At 35.1% G+C, this 24,149-nt stretch overlaps 1 protein-coding gene across 1 annotated transcript in view; it reads left to right on the top strand.

The window, feature by feature from the left end:
* Positions 1-297: 297 nt before the first annotated feature.
* CDK17 (cyclin dependent kinase 17) overlaps positions 298-24,149 on the top strand; it is an 87,469-nt gene continuing 63,617 nt past the window's right edge. The window contains exon 1 of the mRNA XM_031462989.2: positions 298-872. The gene's annotated coding sequence lies outside the window, so the exon portion shown is untranslated. The remainder of the gene's footprint in view (positions 873-24,149) is intronic.

The following is a 24,149-nucleotide window of genomic DNA, read 5'->3' as shown; positions in this document are numbered from 1 at the left end:
ATAATTACTTGGATAATTTAAGCAGGTGTTTTTGTTTTGTGGGGGTGGGTGGGAGGAAAACGAAGGGGCCGAATTATTCGGATAATTTCTTCCCTAGTCGCCGTGGGCAGCCACTGTGCATAATCTCACCCATGTGGAGGTCTCCTTCCACCGCCCTCTCGCCTCTCCGGAAGCCTAGAGTGCTGGACCAAGGCCCCCACATCGGGGTCGGGGGTTTTCCGGGGATACCCCGCCCCGCCCTCTAGGCCCCGCCCCCCGCCGCTGCCGCCGGCAGGGGTCGCTCTGCCGGCGGCGAACCGCTCAGGCGGGGGTGGGGGAAGCTCCCGCGGCCGGTCGCTTTTCTCTGCCTTTGCTGGTTGGATCGTTTCAATAAAAGTCTTTTTTTCTCTCTCGCTCGCTCTACCCCGGGGAACAGGCGGAGGCGTCAATCCGCAGCCGCCGAGTGAGAAAGCGACGCAGACGCAGCAAGCGGGAGCGGCCTCCCGCGGTCTCTTCAGCTTCTCAAGGTCCGGCCCCGAAGAAGAAGGATCCCGCGTCCGGCCGGGCCGCCTCAGCCGGGCGTCGGCGCCTGCCTGCCCGCCTCGCTCCCACCCCGGCTCCTACGAGGGGATTAGTGGGCAGCCCGCGCGGCACGGCAGCCCGGGAGCCATGTTGTCCGGGGGGCTTGGCAACGCGTGAGGAACCCGCGGCCCCTCCCGGACCCTCGGCGTGAGCTGGAAAGCGGCTGCGGCGGCGGAGGCCTGCGCCTCGGAGGCGCCTCGAGTCTGCCAGTAGCTGGAACCCGGACCTGCATCCGGTCGCCGCGGGCGTCGGCGAAGCGGCTTTCCCTCTGCGCCTCGTCTGGTCTGGGGACGCGGCCCCCGCACTTGCTGGTGAGTTGGCGGCCGCGCGGGGTTTTCCCTGCTGCTCCGCCGACCCCGGGCTGAGAGGGGCCGGAGGGTGCTTGGGACGGGAGGCCGGGGCGGGCGGCTGGTGGGGGCGCGGGAGGTTCAGGCCCGGCCGGGAAGTTGAGAGAGGGCGGCGCGTCGTAGGGGGTTCGCTTGTGCCTGTCGCCCCTGGGGTCTTGCGTCTACCGCAGTCGCCCAGGCATTTCCGGGGGTGGGGTGGGGTATGGGTGTCTGACGCTCGGGTTCCTTTGCGGGAGGCGCCGCCAGCGCCTTGGGTGCTTACTGCCGCTTTGGTCTCCGGGGGAGGCCGGTCTCCCCGCGAAGCAGAGGAGGGGAAGAGGCAGAAAGTCTCCCGAGACACAAAGGTCCCCTCGGCGTGGGTGGAGCTGCGGGAGCGGGCGGCGCAGCCGGGAGGGGAAGGAAGGGGCGCGGGTCCGCGGGAGGTGGGCGAGGAGGCGGTGGCCGCCGCGTTTCCAGCTCCTTGGAGACGCCGGGGCTGTGCGCGGGTGGGGAGCGGGAGGAGGTGGAGCCCTCGCGTGGGGAGCCGGCCGAGACAAAGATCAGGGCAGTCTTCCGCTGGCGGTTCACACCCCTGAGTGTTGGTGGAGAGCAGAGGTGGAGGGAATGTGGGAAACCTAAAGAACCGTTGGGGAGGGGCCGATGAGGGGGCTGCCAAGCATTGTCATCTCCCTCGCAATTGCTGTTCTCCGCGTTTTTGTGCTTGATGGTTTTGCTCCCCAACTCAGCTGGGTAGCTCCAGATTCACTCCCTCCCATCACCCCCTCTGTGCCACATTGACTGTCCTGTGGTTTTCCCCTAGTTCTCCCCCTACTTTTCACCCACTCCTTTTCGGGTAAGCAGTATTTTGCCTTCAGCTTGGTGAACGTTTGCTAATGACAGGATGCCTGAGCTTGTTCTGACCCTGAACTGCCTTGAACTACTCTCTTCCTCCCACCCTTTCCTTTCTGGGATCTTATAATGTCACATGGCCATCAACAATTAGCTTTTCTTCTGCAGAAATGGCAAAAGCGTTTAGCCGAAATCCATGGGGCTCTTCCTTTATATTAATGTGTCCACCAAAGACATGTAGTTTGTCATGTATTATCACCTCTTTACTTTTTAGCGAAATTAACTTTCTAGATACAAAAGTGGCAAATTTTGTTCAGAGTTTTGACTATTCCTAGGGTCAGCAGAGTGTGTCCCTGGCAGCCAGACCTTCTGTCACTTACCAGGAAATGCTTGACTTGGACAATTCTTTCCTCAAACTTTGCCGATTCTTTCTTGAGTCGTTGAAGGGTTTCTTTTAAAAGACGCTTGTAAAAGAAGGTCAAAGTAACAAATCTGAGTTACTGTATTTTAGAAGAAAATGAATGGGATTTTAAGGTCTTTGAGTAGAGAGGAAAGCCTCCCTTGAAGCTGGAAATAAGGTTCAACCACATTTTAAGAAAAAAAGTTGCTAGCAGTAATATTACTGGTTTTGTTTTATTCTTTTATGAGATTAAGTAGTTGGTTTATTTATTAAATGTTGGGATGTTGCTTTGTTAATGAAGTCATTTTAGTCTTTGTAATTCTAACGCCTGCATACTACCATAAACAATAGGTTGGAACCAAAGAAAAAAATATGGCTATATTTAAGGATATTCTTTTTTTTAATAAGAGGTTACTTGAATATAAAAGTGGTATCCTTTTATCTGGTAAACTATCTCATAGGCCAGAAACACTAATAGTTTGAATGCTAGGCTTCAAAGAAAGTAGTTAGTGTTTGAATTAAGCTATTTTAAAATTACTTTATGCAGATGTTATTTGTCGTTGATTTTTTTAACAGCAAAAATAAAAACATTGAAATATGAATGGAAAGGAAAATAAAGCCTGTTTGGTGTAAGGACGTTACTGTTGACATCGTTGTAAGAACAGTCATATCTTGCTGCTTGTTGCCATTAAGATGTTGACACTATAAACATTGTGAAACCGATTTCAGATTAGGGACCAGTCTCTAAAATGAGGGACTCTCTACCCCACCCTCATCACTTAACATGTATTATAGATATCTTTGTAAAATTAATAGGTCATATCATTAATAATCGGTGTTTTATGTAACATTATCAAAGGCTATATTAGGATACACTGATTTTTTTCTGTGTATTTATTAGTGTCTAGTTAGATACTGAGTTTCATTTTTAATTGAAGGAAGTCTACCAAAAAGTTAACAAAGATTTCCCATTGGTGGGATTTATTGATGAATAAAAATACATTCTGTATTTTTCAAATGTTCACATTACTTTTTACAATCAGCAAAAAAGTATACTGAAGAATTAATCTTGTTAATATCCTGATTTGCCTCTTATTAAAAGAATCTTCTATAAAATGTTTATCTTCTCATCCTCAGATTTATGCCCAGTAAAGTCACTTTTACTGTTAGGTGTTTGAAATAGTACAGCCTGCCAAATATACTCTGGTTACCTACCTGAAGAAAAAAAGAGAGATACACAGTAAAGAAAGATGAAATTGGAGTAACTGGTTTAATACATGGTAGCAATCCAATGTTTGGTAGCTTTGTACACCAGTATTAATAAGTCATTGATTTTACAAAAAATAGAATAATTAAATTTAATTCGCTCTGTAACAGAGTAGCTGTGTTGACCAAGCAGATTTTAATGTGTGTGTGTATATATATATGTGTTGATATATTTTGTTTGAAGTATTGGTTTAGTCCTGTGATTATGGTGGAAAGAGATGGCTTATAAAACAGTTTTCTCTGTCAAGGCTTTTGTTTTTTCCTTATTTTCAGCAATATTTTCCTTTATTGCTGAAATAGTACTAACTAAAAACTGCAAGTATTGTATTGTGAACAATGCAACTATTATGGCTGCTGAGGTAGATATTCAGGATACAATAATATCCTTTAATATTTAAAAAATTTATCTGTGAACACAGAATTTTTTCCCTGGTGTTTTCTTTATTATGTCTAATAGTACTCAATATTTATAGGGCATTACATTTTGAATCTTTAATATTCTCTAGTCTTAGTAAAAATTACAACAGCATGTCATGGCATTCTTTCATAGAGCTTTTATACTTCTGTGATGTATAATTACAATGAATGTATTGCTGTATTGTAGAAAAAAGGTATTATATGTTAAGTCCAGCTTTTAAAAATATTCTTTATCTATTTTAAAAGTTGCCTCCTTTCACACATATGAAGGAAAAACAGTTTTAAGCTCTTTGAATTTTGAAGGTGTAATTTTTGATTAAACTTTTAAATAAAAAACTTATTTAAAATGCATTTTGTAAACTGATAGCATTTTGCATTTGAAATGAAGATAAACAGTAGGTTTATGGCATTTTAAAATGTGGTTTATATCGTATTTGTGAGGTAAAAAACTGCCTATAATAGAAAACCTGGTATAACTTACTAGCATTCAAGCTACGTTGTTGGCAGTTTCTTTGAACTGATGGAGAGAAGACCTATTAGACTGGCTTTTAAAAAAAATTTCTGTGGGATATTAAACCAAACATTCTTACTGTCATTAATGAATTCTTGCCATTATTTTGCTCCCAGGCCTTTTATTTGTCAATTATTTTGATATCTGCAAAATATTTACGTGGAAAGAGGAATTGCCAAGAACCAGAAAAATGTATTGAATAAATTTAAGTGTAACTTACCTTTTCTAGCCTGTTTTCCTCTCTCTGTTGGCCAACTTGGAAAATGAATTAATTGATGTCTATCAGTAAATCTAATAGGTTGAGTGCCTACTATAAATAATTAATTCAGGGATGTAATCAGTAAGTATTTTTAAAGCATTTATTATATCCTCAGCATTGTGTTAGTCATTGTACATGTTTAATGTGGTGGTATTTTAACATGTGAAATAACAGCAACGTTGGTTGTCTGGAATATTCTGTCCCCTCTCCCTCTTCTCATGTTTCACATGTTCTCTGGGCATTCTCATCCATATTTAGTGCTTTGTTCTTATCACCTATGTGCTAATAATCTCTACATCTTTGTTTCTAATCCAGACCTCTTTTTCTGAGTTCTTTTCTAGTTGTCTCCCAGACATTATTGTCTCTTAGTTACTGTACCTTTATCAGAGCTGGATTTCATTAAGAATGAAATTTTATCCATATCTTACTCTTGATACTAACCAATGTTTCAGACCTTTAGAAATAGGCATTTTATTTACATATAGATATCATAATTTTACATTCTGTCTAAAAGATAACGACCTTTGAAGAGTACAGCCCTTTTCTCTCTATTTTCACTAACAAGTTAGTATAGCTCACGTGTAATTAAAAAGGCCCAATAATACCAAGTCACTGCCCCTCCAAATTGGGCTACCAACTGCTTCTAGATTACTCTCACACAGATACCTTCTACATGCAGCTCCAATACTCAAAATTTTGATGGCTTTTTATTTTCTACTATATCAAAATTAATTCTTAACTCTTTCTGGGCCATGACTAATTTAACCCTAATTTACTAAATAAAAACTGCTTTATGGTTTACTTTTAAAATTAAAGAAATTTTGTTGAAAGTTTTTTAAAATTGAGTTTTACAGTATACCTCTGTTATGGTGTGTTATAAGAACTAGATTTATTTTAGAAATCAGATTATAGCTTGATAACATCTTTTGAATTATGATATTTAAAAATTAGTGTTCATAATTTGTAAGATTCGATGTTTCTTCATAGTCCTCAATTTATTATGTGGTCTTAAAACATTAAGCATTTTTATATCAGTTTTCAAGATCATAATTTACCTACATTTTGTCGCTCTAGAAACAGCAGAGTCAGCATTGTACTTGTCAGTAATTTTTGCTCAGAAGTTTGTGAGCATGGATTTTTGCCCCTCCCCCTTCTACAAATACTGTTTATATTTCTGTTTTCCTCTTATCCTTTTTCTTTTCAAGAAGCTATAAAATGGTGGACATGTTTTATTTTAGGTGTAAGTTTTTGGAAAAAAATCTGCAGCTCTCATTTCTGTTTATAAAGTTTAGAGTTGGTTATAGTTTTCATTTTTTCCCCCCATAAAAACTACTTCAGTAATAACTGATAACTATGATTTTCATCTAATTAAATTCTTAAGGGTCAGTTTTTCTCTGTAAAGTTAGGAATGACAGAACTGCTTCATAGGGTTGTGGATATTGAATGAAATGATATGTGTAAAGCACTTTGCATAGTACCTTGCATCTTGTGAGCACTCACAGCAGTTATTTTTGTTATTACTCTGTAGTATAATGGGGAAAACTATTGGTATGGTACTAAAATTGTTCAGCAGATCTATTCCTTCAGGTTGATAAATGTCTAAATAAGTGACAGGGACAGTTGAATCATAACATGTCTGACTTTTAAACTATGCATACCCTCTGGATTTCCTAATATGCCTCTCTAGTCTCACCCAATTTGAGAATCAGCTTATTAGTGTTACTACTGGGTGTTTGTTGCATCATTTAGGTATATTGAGGGGAGAGGGATAATATAGACTAGTAGACTAAATAATGTAGGATATTCATTGTTGTTTCTTAGTGACCATTAGGAATAAAGCTATCATATTCTTCATGATGAACACATTGATAAGCTTTTCCTTAGGGCTAGCTAAATATATCTTGTAACCATTTGCCCTGTCTTCCCTTCTTCAGGCCTGTGCTATATCATTTGCTTGACGTCTTAACAGTCTAGACAGTATTTGCACTCCTTGTTGATGACTTTTCTGTGTAACTCAGATTTTCTGAAGTTAAAATAGAATAGGTCATACAACTTATCCATCAAAAGAAGAAACTGGTTTTGCATTTTTCCTTTGTCATAAAATCTACTTGGATATTTACTACTTATTATTAAGTTTTTGTTTATTATCTTATGTTCTTCTAGGTCAGTGGCCTTAACTTGAACTTAAGACAAATTCTTGTTGATTTAAAATTTAAAAAAAAAAAAAAAACAAAAAACTAGATGCCTGTGTGTGTGTAAAATCTCAGGCTCTGTCCCCGAAAAACGGAATTGAAAATTCTGGGTTTGGGTTTGTTTTTTATTTTAAAACATTTCAAGTAATTCTTGAGTTTTAGAGTCATTGTTCAAGGACTTAGTCAAGGGGAGGAAGCATTCATACATAAATTAAACTTAAAGGCAGAGTATTTAAAACTTTTCCATTATTTCATCTTGTTTTTTCTCCCTTTTTATTCTGTTTTGGATTTCCTACTTTTATGGTGTTTGGGGGGGAGGTTTTCTTAATTTAAAGTATAAAAGACTTCTGTTCTATTTATTTTATTCATTTATCCCTTTGGTGAATGTTTTTGTCTTGCTTTTTTAGTTTGATTTGTTAAAAGGTAAACTGAGGCTCATTAAAATTTTCAACTTTATTTGAGCATCCATTGGTTCGAATCAGGCAGTGCCAAGTCAAAGTGGTTAGGAGTTTTCTACCAGCAGGAGCCAGGGTGGAGATTTTTATAGAGAAGATGTGGAAGCAAAGCGGAGAAATTATTTGATTGGCTATAGTTTAAGCAGTTGTTTTATTTGGGAAAGCCTTGTTGGTTGGTTGTGATTGGATGTTCTTCAGTTTTTATTTTCTTAAATTCAAGTACATTGACTCTGGCTTTGGTTTTGGTTTGCTTATGTAAGTTACCAAGGCATTAGAGGCACCTCAGAGTAATGCCCTTCTTGTTTAATTAGTTTCTTACCAGTGTCTTACTGTTCTGTCTTTATGGTCTCAATTATTATTTTTTGAAAATTATCTTTTAAATATAAGAACATATTATAATGTAGAAAAATAGACCATAATCTAAATTCCCTAATAATGGTTATCTTCAAATATTCCCTTTATTTTTTTTTCATATATAAAAGTTAATATTTTTGTTTAAGATCCCTTTTACAATATAACATACTTTTTTTATGCTGGTAATAATTCTTACAGGTATAATTTTCAGTGGTTACATAAATCCACCAAAGGAAGGTTAAACATTTCATAGTGGCTGATAATTGTTAAATTATTACTTTTCATTTTTTACTATTTTAAGTTGTGCAGGGACAAACTCTTAGCATGTGACACATCGCTCCCATTTTACATTTCCTTGGGGTAGATAGGTATAAATTCCCAAATCAAAACCTGTGAACCTTTTCTGGTAATGCCTGTTGTACCAGTGCCACTAGTAATATACCACATTTAGTTTTGGTGATACTGTTATTTAAAATATTTGCTTTTGATAAATTGTTTGTAGAAAGGTATCATTATATTTGAATTTTTTTGATTGCTAGGATGTTGGGTTTTGCTTTTGTTTTCTTTCCCGCTATATTACTCCCCTCAAATTGCTGAGGAGGAGACTGTTACCAGTCTATGAATCCTTACAGTTTTTTCTTTCATTATTTTGTGATATTTTCTTTGTTTTATATCTAATTGCTACATATAGGGTTTTTTTTTAAATTAGAGATAATTTGTTTTGGTGATTCATTTATTCACTAACTCTAACTTATTTTAATTACTACTTCTTTATAATATATTTTACTATCTGGTATGGCAAGACACTGAATATTTTCTCCCAATGATTTGATATTATTTATGTATTTTTATTCTACTTTTATAAATAGCAGGCGAAAAAGGAGAAATGGGTGTCTGCATTTTTTTTCCTTAAAACTGATCTCTCTACTATAAAAATGTAACCCTAACTATGTTAGCACATCTGTAAGAGTTAATAAGGAATCAAAATAGACTTCTATTTACTTATTGTCCACATTCTGCCATGTAAAGAGCATCTCAGTAAAAATTAGGTAACTTATGATAGATTTTGTCCATTTATTCATGCTCTCACTAAAGGTGGACTTAATAGTTGTCCTGAAGAGAAGAGAGTGATATTTAGCCAAGGGTATTAGGTAGATTTCTCAGAAGAGATGATGCTAAAGATAATTAACTTTACAAATAGAGAAGATGAAGGGAAACATTTCCTAGGATAAAAGAATAGTATGTAAAAAGGTGTGAAAAAAGATTTTACATTCTTTGCAAATAATTGTTACTGTCCATCATCCCATTAAGTATTTGATGTAGTAGAAATAGAGATTGCTTATGGGGGTACTGGTAGAAGATGAGATGATAGAGGGAGATACTGGATTTTATTAATATATGGAATTGAGCTACTGAACATATTTTTTTAGGCAGAATATAATTTTCTTCTATAGTAACCTTTGGGACAGTTTTGTGAACATCTACAAATGAGCTACTTCTGAGTGTTTAATGGAAACTTTTGTGAAAGAAGCCTCAAGGGATTGCTTTCCTACTTTGGAAATGCTAAAAAAGCTGTGCACCTTTTTTCTGGTTTGGTTCATGCCAAACATGAAAATTATTTCACTATCTATTAGGAGCACTTGGATATGTTTTTTAATTTGCAAACCCTTTGCCTTTTTTGTCTTCCAATGAGGATATGTTTCCATATGTTAGAAACGGTTTTACCATTTTGTTGGGGAAATAAGAGATAAAAATAATAAATTTGTAGCTTGTAGGCCTAATATTTTTTAAATTTTAACTATGAATATCAGCATACCAGTCAAGAATACAAATACTAATTATGCCCATACAAATGATTTTGTAGTTCTTTAGACTTTACCTCTGTATTAACAGCATAGGTGATGATACAACACTATTCATTTAATAGTAACTCAGTTAAGTTCTGAGAATAGGCTAATTTTATTCTTATTTTTATTTTTTTAAACTTTTTTATTAAGTTGTAGTCATTTTACAATGTTATGTCAAATTCCATTGTAGAACACATTTTTTCAGTTCTATATGAACATATGTATATTCACTGTCACATTTTTTTTTTCGCTGTGAGCTACCACAAGATCTTGTATATATTTCCCTGTGCTATACAGTATAATCTTGTTTATCTATTCTGCATATGCCTGTCCGTATCTACAAATTTTGAACTCCCAGTCTATCCCTTCTCACCCCTCTCCTTGGCAACAAGTTTGTATTCTACGTCTGTGAGTCTGTTTCTGTTTTGTATTTATATTCTTTTTTTTTTTTTTTTTTTTTTTAGATTCCACATATGAGCGATCTCATATGGTTTTTTTCTTTCTCTTTCTGGCTTACTTCACTTAGAATGACATTCTCCAGGAACATCCATGTTGCTGCAAATGGCATTATGTTGTCGCTTTTTATGGCTGAGTAGTATTCCATTGTATAAATAGACCACATCTTCTTTATCCAGTCATCTGTTGATGGACATTTAGGCTGTTTCCATGTCTTGGCTATTGTAAATAGTGCTGCTATGAATATTGGGGTACAGGTGTCTTTTTGAAGTAGGGTTCCTTCTGGATATATGCCCAGGAGGGGGATTCCTGGGTCATATGGTAAGTCTATTCCTAGTCTTTTGAGGACTCTCCATACTATTTTCCACAGTGGCTGCACCAACCTGCATTCCCACCAGCAGTGTGGGAGTGTTCCCTTTTCTCCACAGCCTCTCCAGCATTTGTCATTTGTGGACTTTTGAATGATGGCCATTCTGACTGGTGTGAAGTGATACCTCATTGTAGTTTTGATTTGCATTTCTCTGATAATTAGTGATATTGAGCACTTTTTCATGCGGAGAATAGGCTAATTTTAGCAGCTGTAGTGCATTTCAGTATTTTATTTTACTGACACATGCAATGATTTTTTTTCTACATGTAATTGTCTCTAATCAAGAGCTGCCTTGTCTCATTGTACTTAACTCTTCAGAAATGATTGTCTCCCTTCCCCCCTTACTATTTGAACCCTTCCAATCCTACTTTTGTAGGCATTTTACATTCCTTGTAAAAGCTACTTAATTTTTTTCAGTAAGTAAGGTGATTACAAACTCAAAAGTATGTAGAGAGAGACACACAGAGAAGTCTTGTTTTCTTTTTGCTTTCTCCTTCCTGTTTTTCCTTCTCCACCTTTTATAGGTAAGCATTTCTTTTAGTGTCTTATCCTTCCAGTTTTTCTTTTTGCAAGTGTAAATAAATGGTTATTTTGCTTTAGAGGTTTTTCCATATCTAGGTAAAGATTTTTCCTTACTTTTGATACTTGTAGTACTTCTGATATTTGATCACACAGTCCTATGTGGATCCCTGAATTGTTTTCTATCTTTTACTATTAGTTTGCCAAATGAAAAATGTATATATAACATTTTGTACTTGGATAAGCAAATGTGTGATGTAGACTCTAAGGACAAGAATCTCCAGGTCAGATGATAAATGAATTTATACACACATGTGTTTCCTTCCTCTGTCAGCTGAGTAGGCCTCGAAATGACACCTCAGTAGTAATGAGCAAAAATAGTATCCAGATGTTGGTGTCTAATACCGTTCTCCATAAAAGCAACCCAGGTTCCTTGGAAAAATTGCTGATTCCAGGACTGGGGCAGGAAATAAACACACAGGATGAGCCTGGAACACCTTTTAATACTGGAAAGTAAGGAAGCACTCAAACAAAAACAATGACTAACTGATGTAAACAGGGCAGAAGAGTCAGCTGAAAAAGTACCCAATGGCTGATACTAGAATAATTTTAGCAACAAAATAAAATAGTATATTATAGCACAGGGAACTATATTCAGAATCTTGTAGTAACCTATAATGAAAAAGAATATGAAAACAAACATATGTATGTATATGTATGACTGAAACATGTTATACACTAGAAATTTGACACATTATATAACTGTACTATAATTTTAAAAAGTATTGTATTATAATTCAGATATAAAATAACATCCATGAATCCATACCGATATAAATAAATAAATGGGGTTGAGTAGACAAATCTGTTTAGAAGAATTACAGATAATTTATGTAGCTATTCAGCCCATGAGGGAGTATAATGTAACTCCCCTCTTAAGGAGTGGAAAATGGGAAAAGGTAACTTGAAGTAGGAGAAACGTGACAGACTCTACCTCAGCATGTGACCAAAGTTTAATACTGTAAATATTGTATGTATATATTATAAATAAGTACTATAAATGTATAGTACTAATACCATAGATTGAAAGTTTGTTCTTCCCCAAAACTCATTTGTTGAAACCTAATCCCTAATGTCATGGTGTCTAGAAATGGGGCCTTTGGGAATTGCTTATATCATGAGGGTTGAATCCTCATAAATGGGATTAGTGCCCTTGTAAGAGACCCCAGAGAGATAGAACCCTTGCCCCTTTTGCAGTGTGAGGACGCAGTGAAAAGACGGCAGTCTAGAAAAGGCTCTCACCTGACACGAAATCTACAGTGGCCTTGATCTTGGACTTCTCAGCCTGCAGAACTATGAGAAATAAATTTCAGTCGTTTATAAGCCACCTAGTCTAAGATATTTCGTTATAGCTTCAGCAGTCATAAATTATGTTGATAATGTGATGTGATGATGATGATGGCACTTCACTTCTGTGCTCTTCCTCCCCCCAAATTATGACCCCAGTCTGATAATGAGAAAAACATCAGACAAATCTCAATTGAGGAATATTCTACAAAATACCTGAACGGTACTTAACAAAAGTGTCAAGGTCATCTAAAACAGAAAGTTCGAGAAACTGTCACAGACTAAAGGAGCCTAAGAAGCTGATGATTTTACTATAATGTGGTATATTGCATGGGATCCTGGAACAGAAAAGACATTAGATAAAAACTAATGAAATCTTTAAATAAAAAATAGACTTTAATTAGTTATAATGTATCAGTTTTGGTTCATTAATTGTGACAAATGTACCATACTATTATAAGATCTTAATAGCAGAAACTAGGTGAATGGTATAGGGTAACTCTGTGTACTATCTTTGGAAATTCTCTGTAAATCTAAAACTATTATAAAATATTTTAAGTAAATGTTTCTATAATTCTGTTAGATATAGTCAAATTGCCTTTTTTTTTTTTTTTTTTAAATACTGCTGCCTGAATGTTTGAGAGGCTGTTTTCCCATAGTCTTACCAGCTAAATGTGTTTTCAAACTTTTGGAACTTAGCCAGTTTGATACATGTGAACTGGTGTAACTCAGACTATTGTGTTTCTCTCGTTATGAATGGCACTGAGTATGTTTTCATATGTTTAGTGGGAATTTTAATTTTTTTTCCTTTTTATGAACTCTCATATTCTTTATTTTTCTATTCGGTTGTTGGCTTTTTTCTTCTTGGTTTTAGAAGTTCTCCATAGGGAGATTAGCCCTTTTTTTTGTGATATGGGTTGTGAATATATGTTTAGATTCTTGATGAAATTTTTTCACACAAAATTTTTCCTTTTTTGTATTGTGATATAATTTTTTCTTTTATGTTTTTGGATTTTGAAATATAGTTAGAAAAGTCTTCACTCCCGAGATTGTAAAGGAATTCATCCATATTATCTTTCAGTACTTGTGATCTCTCTTTTTTTTTTACACTTAGATCTTAAAATCTTCAATTCCTTCTAATCATTGAGGTGTTTTAAGTACTTAACCTTTTCTTTCTGATTATTCCTGTGTAAGCATGCCTATGGCCTTATAGACGCCTTAAGTGATTTATAGTAAAAGAAATGCTTATACATTTACTTTTGGTGGATAAGAATTTTCAACTTTATGGAAAATGTATTAAGTATTTCATTGTGTCTTAATTCCAAATCATGGTTTAAGAATAATTTTATAGTAATGAAGACTTCTTTAAAGTTTCTTTTCACTGTTATACTCTAGTATATTTAACAGTAGTTTTTTTCTTCTAGCTTATTAGTGTTGTGGGTTATTAATACATTCGAGTTTTTTCCCCATCCTGTTTCTCCTAAGATACCTGCTTAGATTATTAAACCTCTGTGATTTATCTCCCATATTTTTTGAAACTCACTGTTTTTGTGGCTTCTTTGATATTAGTAATCTCTTTATTTGGTATTATTTAAAAATTTAAGTAGTAGACCAATTAGCTATTTTAGGTTTTTAAGAAACTGGAAACAGTAATGTCAGCAGATGTTACCTAACGTAGAGTGCTGATTTCTTATAACATTTTATAAAGGTATTCATATTTTCTTCACACTACGTGTGATGAAACTTGTATTGCTGAACTGAATTTTAACAGACATTTGGGAAACTATCAGGTAGTGCTGTGGAATGTTGGCTCCTAGAAAATGCCATGAAAAATAACTTGCTGAATTTATTGTTTAGGGTAATAAAGGAGAGCACTACCTTTCCTGAGTTGGTAGGATCTGCTGGGGGAGGAAGAGTATATGTGTGGGTGAAAAGAATAGCAAAGCTAGGAGGGAGAGCAAAGTTGAGATATTTATTGAGGATTTGGAATCTGTAACACAGGTATTTCAATGCAGGATCTTAATTAGAATTAGTAGGGATCATGATAGTAATATTTTAGGATTGATAGACATAGCAAAGGAAGAGTTTTGAGGTGAGATTTTTTTTCAGAGTCTTGGAAAGTGAACAATCATTTGCTGCTATTTATTGAAAAGTTGAATAGTCTGATGTTGGTTTATATGGGTTTTGGGGGGAAGTTCCTGGAATGAACAATGAAGTTACTTGCAGTTCTTATCTGCCTGGGCAAGAGTTTCCTGGAATAGTAAATTCATGTTATTGAAGACAGCTGAACAGTGATGTTACTGTAGACTGTAAACTCTGAATGCAGATGGTTTCAGTTCTGAGTGCTCATTCAGGGCCACAGTAATTTGAAAATGTATTTATTAAAAGTCTCATTCTTAGGCCATTTACAAAGACAATACATTCTCTTGGTGAGAAGTTTGACATTGAATTTTTTTTTCCCCCTGAGGAATTAAGCCTAACTGTCAATTAAGGTGTCTGAGATACCCAAGTGGGCAATTGGTTATATGGTTCTGCAGCTAAGAAAAGAGATAGAAAAGGGTCAAAGATAGAAAATTGAGAGTTATTGTTTAGATTGAATCCTTGTGCCTAGATAAGTTTGCCTAAGGAGGAAGCATAGTGAGAAGAAAAATATTTGGGCCTTAAGAGTTCTAGTGCATAATGGATATACTTGTGTGTGAGAGAGAGGAGAAAGAGAGAATCCATTCCTATAGAGGAATGGCAAGAGAGGTAGAAAGAGAACCAGGATATTGTTACGTGATCTCTGGAGATGTGGCTGTAAAGTTGTGGGATCACTACACAAAAGCCTTTCATACCTAGGTGGAGAAAGACCTATTGGCCCTAATGATGAATTTTCTCTTAATAGTTCTGTGCATGTACAAAATACAGATTATTCACAGAACTATTCATTCTTTCATGACATTCTTCACATAACAATTGCCTAGAGGGAATTCCGTTTGCAAGGTAATTATTTGAAATCAAGAATATTTTCTTAGAAGTAATTTTACCATTTTGCTCCCACATTATCCTATAAAAGTTATTTAATTTCTCATTTTGACTCTGAGGAAAGGAGGTCATTGGTGTGTAGCCTGCAGTTTTATATATAGTATGTATATTTGATGTTCATAACTTGGAAGTACAGAGTGGAGGAAGTTACATTTGTTGAATACCTACTATGTACTAGGCACAATATATACATTCTAATCTAGATCTCACATCCTTTTGAGGTAATTGATTCTCTTCTTTAAAGAGGAAACTGAAGTTGGGTTTATCAAAGTCCTACTTCTCACTCTTTCCAATATCTACATGAAGGAATCAGGATTTGAACTTGTGTTAGGCTTATTCTTGCTTTCTCCTACACCAAGCAGACTTTCTGTATGGTATGAATCCTTCATCAACCAGTACCAAGCATGTATGTAATGAACATTTTACCATGGGTGTTAATTAGATGTAGGAATATGATATCTCTCAGCTTTTGAGATCAAGACTGAGTAAGCAATAATGAAGCAAAGAAGAAAGGATCTAGGCCCTTACACTCAAGCTTTGATTAACTGGAATCTTTGATTAAATAGAATCCATTTAATTCCACTTAAGGGATATATTCAGGTAGCAGAACAGTATGTTGTTTGTCAGAATCCCAGTTAATTTTAGATAATACCTTTTAAAAATATTTTTCTGCATCCTCATAGTTTTTTAAAGGCACATTTTACCCTCTTTTTTCTTTAGTTTGTATTAATCTAACTTAGTACTTTAGTTTTCTTATTTTAATACGCTAAGATTTCCTAAATAAGTAGAATTAGTAGGAAAAACATGCCAGAAATAAAAATGAAAACTTTTGGAAAATATCAGAGTTGTAGCTATGGAGTTTAGTCAGGTACAGATTTTCTTCTTAATCTTCTGATTGAAATCTTACACCCTGACCTCTGCTATGATCTTATAAAGTAAATTAAGCACACTTGTTAATTGGCTTGTTATATTCCCTCCCTTTTAGGATTGATAGGTGAGCAGTTTCTAATTTTCCATTTAGCAAGTAATGTGGTAGAAGATTAAGTATTTTGTATGCTTCTCCAAAATCGCAAGAAGGCTTTTCTGAAGGTGATGATAGTTTTAAAATTTTGAGATCAATCGATGTGTGGTTCAGCCATACGAAGACTCCTTTTGGGAGGTATTTCCAATATCTTCGAAATTAACTGACCACTTAATAAGAGTGTTTTGGTTTGGTTTTGTTTTTTCACTAAACAGCCCTTCCTTTCCCAAAGAAAAACTTTACCAGAAGGCTGAAGAGTGTTGGCATTTTTAATGTTGCCAAAGTCTTTCATTGTTGCTGAGGAAAGCTGACCACTATCCAGTAGAATTTGTCTTATGAAAACTTTAATAAAGTGTTAGTTTTTTAAAAATGTGGTAAACTATTATTGTGTCACAAATTACACGATGACAAAATAGCACATTCACTTATCCAGTTCAGATGTTTATTGGAGAGAAAGGCTAGAAAGTTGCCTATACACTTTCTTTTTTTAATTCATATTTACTTGTGCCAAGTATGCTAAGAACATTCTCAGTGAAATGTACATGAATATGTAGGAAGTAGGAATTTTGTGAAATTTATACTTTGAAAAACATATAAAGAGTACGTAATTTTCTACTTGGTAGTAACTGAAAAATATGTCATGTGATATAGTATTAAATTATTATTTTTGAAGGGAATCGAAGTTTCATTCTTATATTACCTATGAGAAGGTGGTCTCTTAAATATCTAAGTGTATATTTTACGTAATTCTCCTAAAATGCTTTGTACATTTTCTACTATTGAAGTTAGGAGGTAGTTGAGTGAATGATTAGCTGAGCCTTACAGGATGTCTTTACATCAGTGGGATCATCATGTGTCACCATGTGGCGAAGTCTGACCTTTACAGTTTTGTGGGTTGACATTCCTTTTCAGTTTATTTTGAGGTGATGAAGTGTTATATAATCTTTTATGTAATATAGGTTGAAAGTATAGTGTTAATTTAGAAACGTACAATGAAGTAATTTGGCTTGATACAGTGTAAATTTTTTTTAGATATGAGTGATGTGGTGAGGGTAAAGAGGGACACAAATTTTTTTTTAAATGTTTCTCTAGTTAAGGAGTTTGTAATATGGTAAAACTCAAGAACTTTCCATTTACATAGCCCACTTAGCCTGGTGAGTAAATCAATTTAGAAGACCAGATTTTAAATTTATGAATTGGTTGAGAATAGCTTTTTAGAGCAGTGGCTTTTCAACCTTTTTGGCCTCAGGACCAAAACTTCCTTAATTTTTACATTAATTTTAACATTAATTTACTTAAAGATAACAAGTGTTACAAATTAGCATAAATATTTTTAAATGAAAAATAACTTTTCAAAAAATATGTTGAGTAGCATTGTTTTACATATTTGCAAATCTCTTTAATGTCTAGCTCAATAGAAGATAGCTGGATTCTCACATCTACTTTTGCATTTCAGTCTATTGCAATATTCTGTGGAAATGTAGTCTCTGAAAACCTCCAGTTTTGTGAATGAAAAGTAAAAAAGGCAAATAAGTTCTTAGTATTATTTTTAAGATAGTTTTGACCTCCGGATCCCCCTTTAAAGATTTCGTAGACCGCACTTGAAGAACTTCTGCTTTAGAGCAGAATGAAATTGGATCCTAATCCTGCCCTTGATTTTCCTTTTTCAATTGAATATTCTTAGGGACTATTCCTGTTATACTGTAGTAACTCACTGAATTCCATTTCTCGAGTCTACTACTGAATACCTTCCTCTGTGAATACCCTTGTAGCTGTAGGCTTTGATTTTTCTGTTCCTTTCCCTCTTTTGGAAATGACAAGGCTTGCAAGCTGTATGATCTTAGGCAAATTCATTAACCTTTTTGAGTCTGTTTTCCTCATTTGCAAAAATAGACAGAGCAATACATACCAACTCATAAGGCTTTTGTGGAAATCAAATCAAATAAAGTTATATACAGTTGCTAGTAAAATCTTACTGTTCATAGAGCTTAGTCAAAAATGTTACCTGAGATATGTTCTAATTTTTTTTGCATGCATTTTGGACTATTTGATTATATTTGCAAAATATCCTAAACTCAGTAAGATTTATGTCTCCTCTTACTTATAAATTACTCTAGAAAGTGACTTTTTAAACTGCTCTCCTTTCTGTCCTGTCCAGCACTTATCTGGACCTTCTTAGAGCTAGGACGTACACAAGGAAATGGTATTTAAAAACAAACAGCATTATTCAGGCATAAAAAAGAATGAAATAATGCCATTTGCAGCAACATGAATGGACCTAGAGATATCATATTGAGTGAAGTAAGTCAGACAGAGAAAGACAGATATCATATGATAACACTTATATGTGGAATCTAAAAAAAAAAGATACAAATTCTATTTACAAACCAAAAACAGACTCACAGACATAGGAAACAAACTATGGTTACCAAAGGGGAAAGGGTGGGGAGGGATAAATTACGGATTGAGGTTTAAGACACACATTACTATATATAAAATAGATAAACAACAAAAACCTACTGTATAGCACAGGGAACTATATTCAATTTCATGTAATAGCAGATAATGGAAAATAATCCAGAAAGAAAAAAATATATTATGTATACCTGACTCACTTTGCTGTACACCTGAAACTAACATTGTAAATCAACTATACTTCACTACAAAATTGGAGGGGAAAAAAAGCAAAATGTTCTTTGGTCTCTGAAAGTGTTTTTAATCTAGTGCTTAAACTATTTAGAAACAAATAGGAAGGTGCTCTATAAATGAGGTATATGAAGATTATGAGAGCATAGTGTAGGGAATACTGTCCAGGTATTTTCTGTCTAGGTAAAAGTAGAATAAGGGGAGGACAAAGGATTAACTTGTGCCTTATTTCTCAAACACTGATTTTTATAATCCTGGGAGAAAGAAAAACAGTGCTCAGACAATTCATAATTTATTGAGTGAAGCAATGTGTTAAACCCTATTCTGGGTGATTATGTAGCAGTTAAGAGCACGGACTAGGTAGGGTCTTAACGTTACTTGGGCTCCAACCAACTTCTGCTTACTGGCTGTAACCTTGAGTAAGTTTTTAACTCTTCAGTGACTGAGTTTTAGATATGTAAAACGAGTATAATTTTAATATTACAGTATTACTGTGATAGTTAAAGAGTTAATGTAAATAAAGTACTAGAACAGATTGGCATATAATATTAACTACTTTTCCTATCACATAAAAACGGGAAAAGATGTCATTTCCTTGATAACATTGACTTATAGTGGTCTCACAGAGATCTTACATTTTAAAATGATTGCTGAAAAATTATATAATGTGAAAGGTTAATTTTGTCTTTTAAAAATTCCCTTATTGTTATGTAAAGTATATTTTATTACTTCGACTCCTGCAGGAGGAGAATATTGATAAAAGGCCAGATCTTTTAACAGTTAAAAGATAATTTTACCTAAAGAATAGGTAAGTACCAAAACTTAAATCTTACTTATTGAGAGAAAAATTGTTCGTTAATATCACTTAGGTACTAGTCATTTTTCTATATATTTCTAATCACTTTTGAAGGATATAGTTGCCAGGGTATAGAGACATAAACTTGTGAATTACTCGGTTAACTTTACAAACAGAAAATTGCTCATAATTTTAATGCTGAGACTAATTTATTTGATCAAATCTTTCAGGTTGTCCTTGGTAAATTAAATTTTGGATCAAAACCGGTGTTAGGTTGAATAGTTAAGTTGTAGCAATTATTTCATTCTAGGGCAATGATTATTAAGTGGTATGAGTCTTCTGTACAATCAATGAAAATTATTAAATTTAATCCATTCTGCTTACAGAAGGAATAGAAAAAGAATATATGGAACTTTTCTCTATCCTTTTGTGTCACTGAGGATGTCAGAGAAATAGTAATGCTAGTGAAATGTGTACACAGAAAGTAAATACACATTAGGGCTCCAGGAAAAGTGTACTTGGTGTGATATGCTTAAAGCAAGAGACCTATGCTGCTACTTTTAAATTTCCAGATTAAAAAAAATCAAATTGAGTGTCAGAAAAAAGTGTTATTTTCTCCTTGGTAAAAGAAGATGTATTTTTGGAAGCAGTTGGAACCACAAAGACGTCTATCTTGGACTCCTTGAGAACCATTTTAATGCTCCACACACTTTAAAAAAATCTGTTAAGTTGATCATCTCACTAACTGTAATTAAACGATGACCCCCCAACATTGGAATAAAATTAGAGTAAAATACATTCTGGAGTTCAGTAATAATGAATTCATACCCATTTTACCATCTCTCACTACTCATGAATTCTGGAGAGCCTTGGTGACTGCCATTAGGTTTTCTTTCCTATTGATTGTTTGCACACCTAATGACTTGAATTTTAATCACATTTTCTGCCTGTTATTATGAAAGCAGTCATACAAATGAACATGTACTCAGGTACCTAGGAGCTCACGATAAACCTTGCCCCAAAGCATGATAAAAATAGAAACTGATTTTTAAGCATCAGGTCAAATCTTATAATAAATATTTTAAATTTCTATATAAAATAATCAGCAAATCTTAGATGATACCAACATTAACAGTATTTGTTATAAGAATGAAATTAAAGGCAAGTTTCTTATAGTGGAATTTAACCTTATTTTTTTTAAAAAGAAATTAACCACATTCACAGAGATAGACTGATAAGATTGTGCAATAAAATTTTTGTTTAACTATAATACTGAGTTTGGTTCCTTTCTTTTTTTTTCTGGTTAAATTCTTTTCCAGTTTAAGAGTATTATTTAACATTGCATAGGAATTTTATTACAGTTGGTCAGCAGATTGTCCACCTATACTGTAGTTAAGAAGTTTGGTACGTTTAGTTTTAGTATTTTGGATAACATAGGTCATTGCATGCTTGTAGAGACCCCGTGTATAGCATTTAAGAAGGCAATTGAGGGTATAGTTGATTCTCTGACTGATTTGTGGCCTCCCTTCCCTCTGTAGGACTACTGATGGATGACCATGGCATTTTTTTTTTTTTTTTAACCATGGCATGTTTAATACTAACCGGTGGCTACGATGCTTTTCTTTAGTTTGACCTTACATTCTTTTCCTACCAGTTGTTGTATGCCAGCTTTACTTGTTACTGTAATTACATCATCTAATCAAATACTACCAAAACCAGTATCAATGTATAAAGAGAGATACTTCAGTGAAAACTGCAGAAAGACTTAACAAAGGCAGGTTACTTAAAAATAAATCTTGAAGTAGATGTAAGGAAGATGTAAGGAAGACAACTAAAATCTTGGAAAGGTCATACAAATCTAGGAGAGTAAGATAACATTTGAATGTTTTAAGTTAAAATGTGAACGATACTTAAGTTTAATTTTTTTCCATTTTTGTGATTCCCTGAATTAGCAACTTGATTACTGGACTGGTCCTGAGTTGGTTTGTCAGTTCTTATTTTCAGTGATTGTACCAGTCTCTTTCATTTTTTTGAACTCTGACTTGAAAGAAAATTAGCAGTAGGATTGAAGCACTTTTTCAAACTTTAACATGGGTTTCTTTTGTAGTAAAATTGGAATATGCTGTGATTTCATAGTTAGTACCACTTGTGGTTACAGGAGTGGTCATAAAATTTTGTATTCAAGCCGTTTCCTTTGAGACTTTGTAGTCACTGAGGTTTGGGAACCCTCTTATGCTCCTTTCTATCTAGCCTTGCTTGCCCCCCCCCCCAAAAAAAAATCCATGGAGTGGCTTCCTTTTAAATTTCTTTCTCCAAGGAGTCAGCTGATGCTTCTCAGATAGACTCTTGAGCCAGTATAATGGTTTCATATAGAGGTGTAAAAATACCATTTTCTGGTGGGTGTTGCACTCGGTGTGGAACACTTCAACAGTTAACAGCTTAACTTGAAAAATTAAAAGGAGGATATTTCCTATTTATGTTTATTTTACTTCTTATCTTGAGCAGCTAAAAATACCTTTGAAGAATTAGTGGCAACAGAGATTGGCCTGCACTCAAATCTTAAGAGGCACAGTGCCCAGAGAGGGCCCCAAAGCTGTTTTGCTGGCTGCCTCCTCTGCAGCAGCTGACTAACCAGCTGCAGAGCACATTGATCTGGTCATAATTGCTTTCATCCTGGAGCAGAGCAAGTTAACACAATTTAAATCAAGAGCCACATTAGAAGATGCTGACCTCAGGATAACCTCTCATTTCCTACCTTTGAGAGAGGGAACAATTCAAGTCACTTCCGAACTTCTAACCAGAAAATAGCACGGGAACATATAGCCACATTTAAAGATTGTGACCTATTGACTTTCTGTTTTATACTTTATACAGGTGGATTCAGAACAGTAAAAGGAACAAGTCTAAATGTATTATTATTTGTTGAATAGAGAAATAGTCCCTCCCCTCCTCTACTCATTATTTTCCTATTGAAATATTCCTAGGCCATTCTTATAGAAGCAGTGTAGAAATAGACCTGAGACTGTCTGTAAACCCACCCTTTTCCTAAAAAAGCACACCAGAGTGTAACAAATATCTTGTCTGTGTTAGGTAGCAGACCAGTGTTTCTTGATATATACATTTTTAGACAATTACTATCCTTTGATAAATCTGGGCCTCCTATTATTCTCTGAATATTCATACCAGTCACTAATAGAGGTTTTACTGAATTTTATAGAAAATTTCAGTTTTGTTTCTGCTATGACTCACCTGACAGCAAAGATAGTTTCATATATGGAAAACTATAGATAAGAGAGACAGAATTGTGAGCAATTTCAAGTTCATAAACTGTAAAGCGATTCGTCTCTCATTGATTTTTGAGTGACATTATTATTGGAATAACCCTGAGTCTGCTTTAATTCATTAATTATAGTTTTCACATATTTCTTATTTCTGTTGCTAGTAAGAAATTCAAGTGCTCAGTTGCTCTTGGAGGACATTGAGTTAGAGCAAAATAAGCAAGAGTAGAAATTATTTAAAATGTCATGCAATGAGAGGATAAAAGGAAATAAGGAGGTAAAAATATATATTTAGATGTTTTGTAAGTGTTAAAATTTTGTTCACTCAATGTAATTATTATATTTGTACCCAGAAAATAGAAAAGGACCCAGATACCTAACCAAGGTTATATCCTTTGTGTACCTTCCTCATAATTCATGACATTGAGCCACCTATAATCATTGCTAAATTCTCATGAGACCACTGATATGTATTTACCATTTCTAAATGTCCAGGGTTATGGACATATGCCTAGTAGTGCAAAGCTAATTGGTTTATATAAGGATCAAATTATGGGTCTTAGCCTTAGCCAAATACTTTAAACAAGCATGAATTACCATTAACTAAGTTTTTTTTTTTTTTTTTTGGATAGTGGAATAACAGCTTATAATTCCACCTTTTATTTTTCAGAGATAATTTTTACTTTCTTCATGTCTGTTTATCCTACATATTGCAATATACTAGATATATCAGGTATTATATAATACCATAATGTATCAGGTGGTGGCTGTGGTTTAGTATACTTAGAACTAAGGAAGCATATCATCTGGATATTTTACTTTCTATCATGTGAAGGACTGGGTTATACTGCCCATGAAAGTAATGACAAAAATGGCTTGCTATGTAAGAAGGGTAACATCAGTGTTCATACAATAACGGGTATGGCCTATTTCTCTGGTGGAATGTCTAACATGTGACAATACTGTTCTCATAAAGAGTATTAATAATTTTAAGAAACTTCATTTAAAAATAACACTGACTAGGAAGGTGGGATAGCTGTGGAAAGTTTTCTGGAGGCTTTTTGTCCTTCCATTTGTCAGAAATCTCTCAGAAGTGTTGAAATATAACCAGGAATAGTTGAAAATTTTTCTAATCATTTGTGGAATTGAGTCTGGAACTTGTCTTTATGATTCAGCCCAAGGAGAAATGTTTGCAGGCCTACTGAGGAGGAAGGAGGAATATTTACAGGTCTTCTGCAAGTGTGCTATTTATAGT

This window comes from Camelus dromedarius, chromosome 11 (genome assembly GCF_036321535.1).
Source record: "Camelus dromedarius isolate mCamDro1 chromosome 11, mCamDro1.pat, whole genome shotgun sequence".
NCBI classification, from domain to species: Eukaryota; Metazoa; Chordata; class Mammalia; order Artiodactyla; family Camelidae; genus Camelus; species Camelus dromedarius.
Note: the sequence above shows the minus strand (reverse complement) of the source record. Positions and strands in the feature narration are given on the sequence as shown.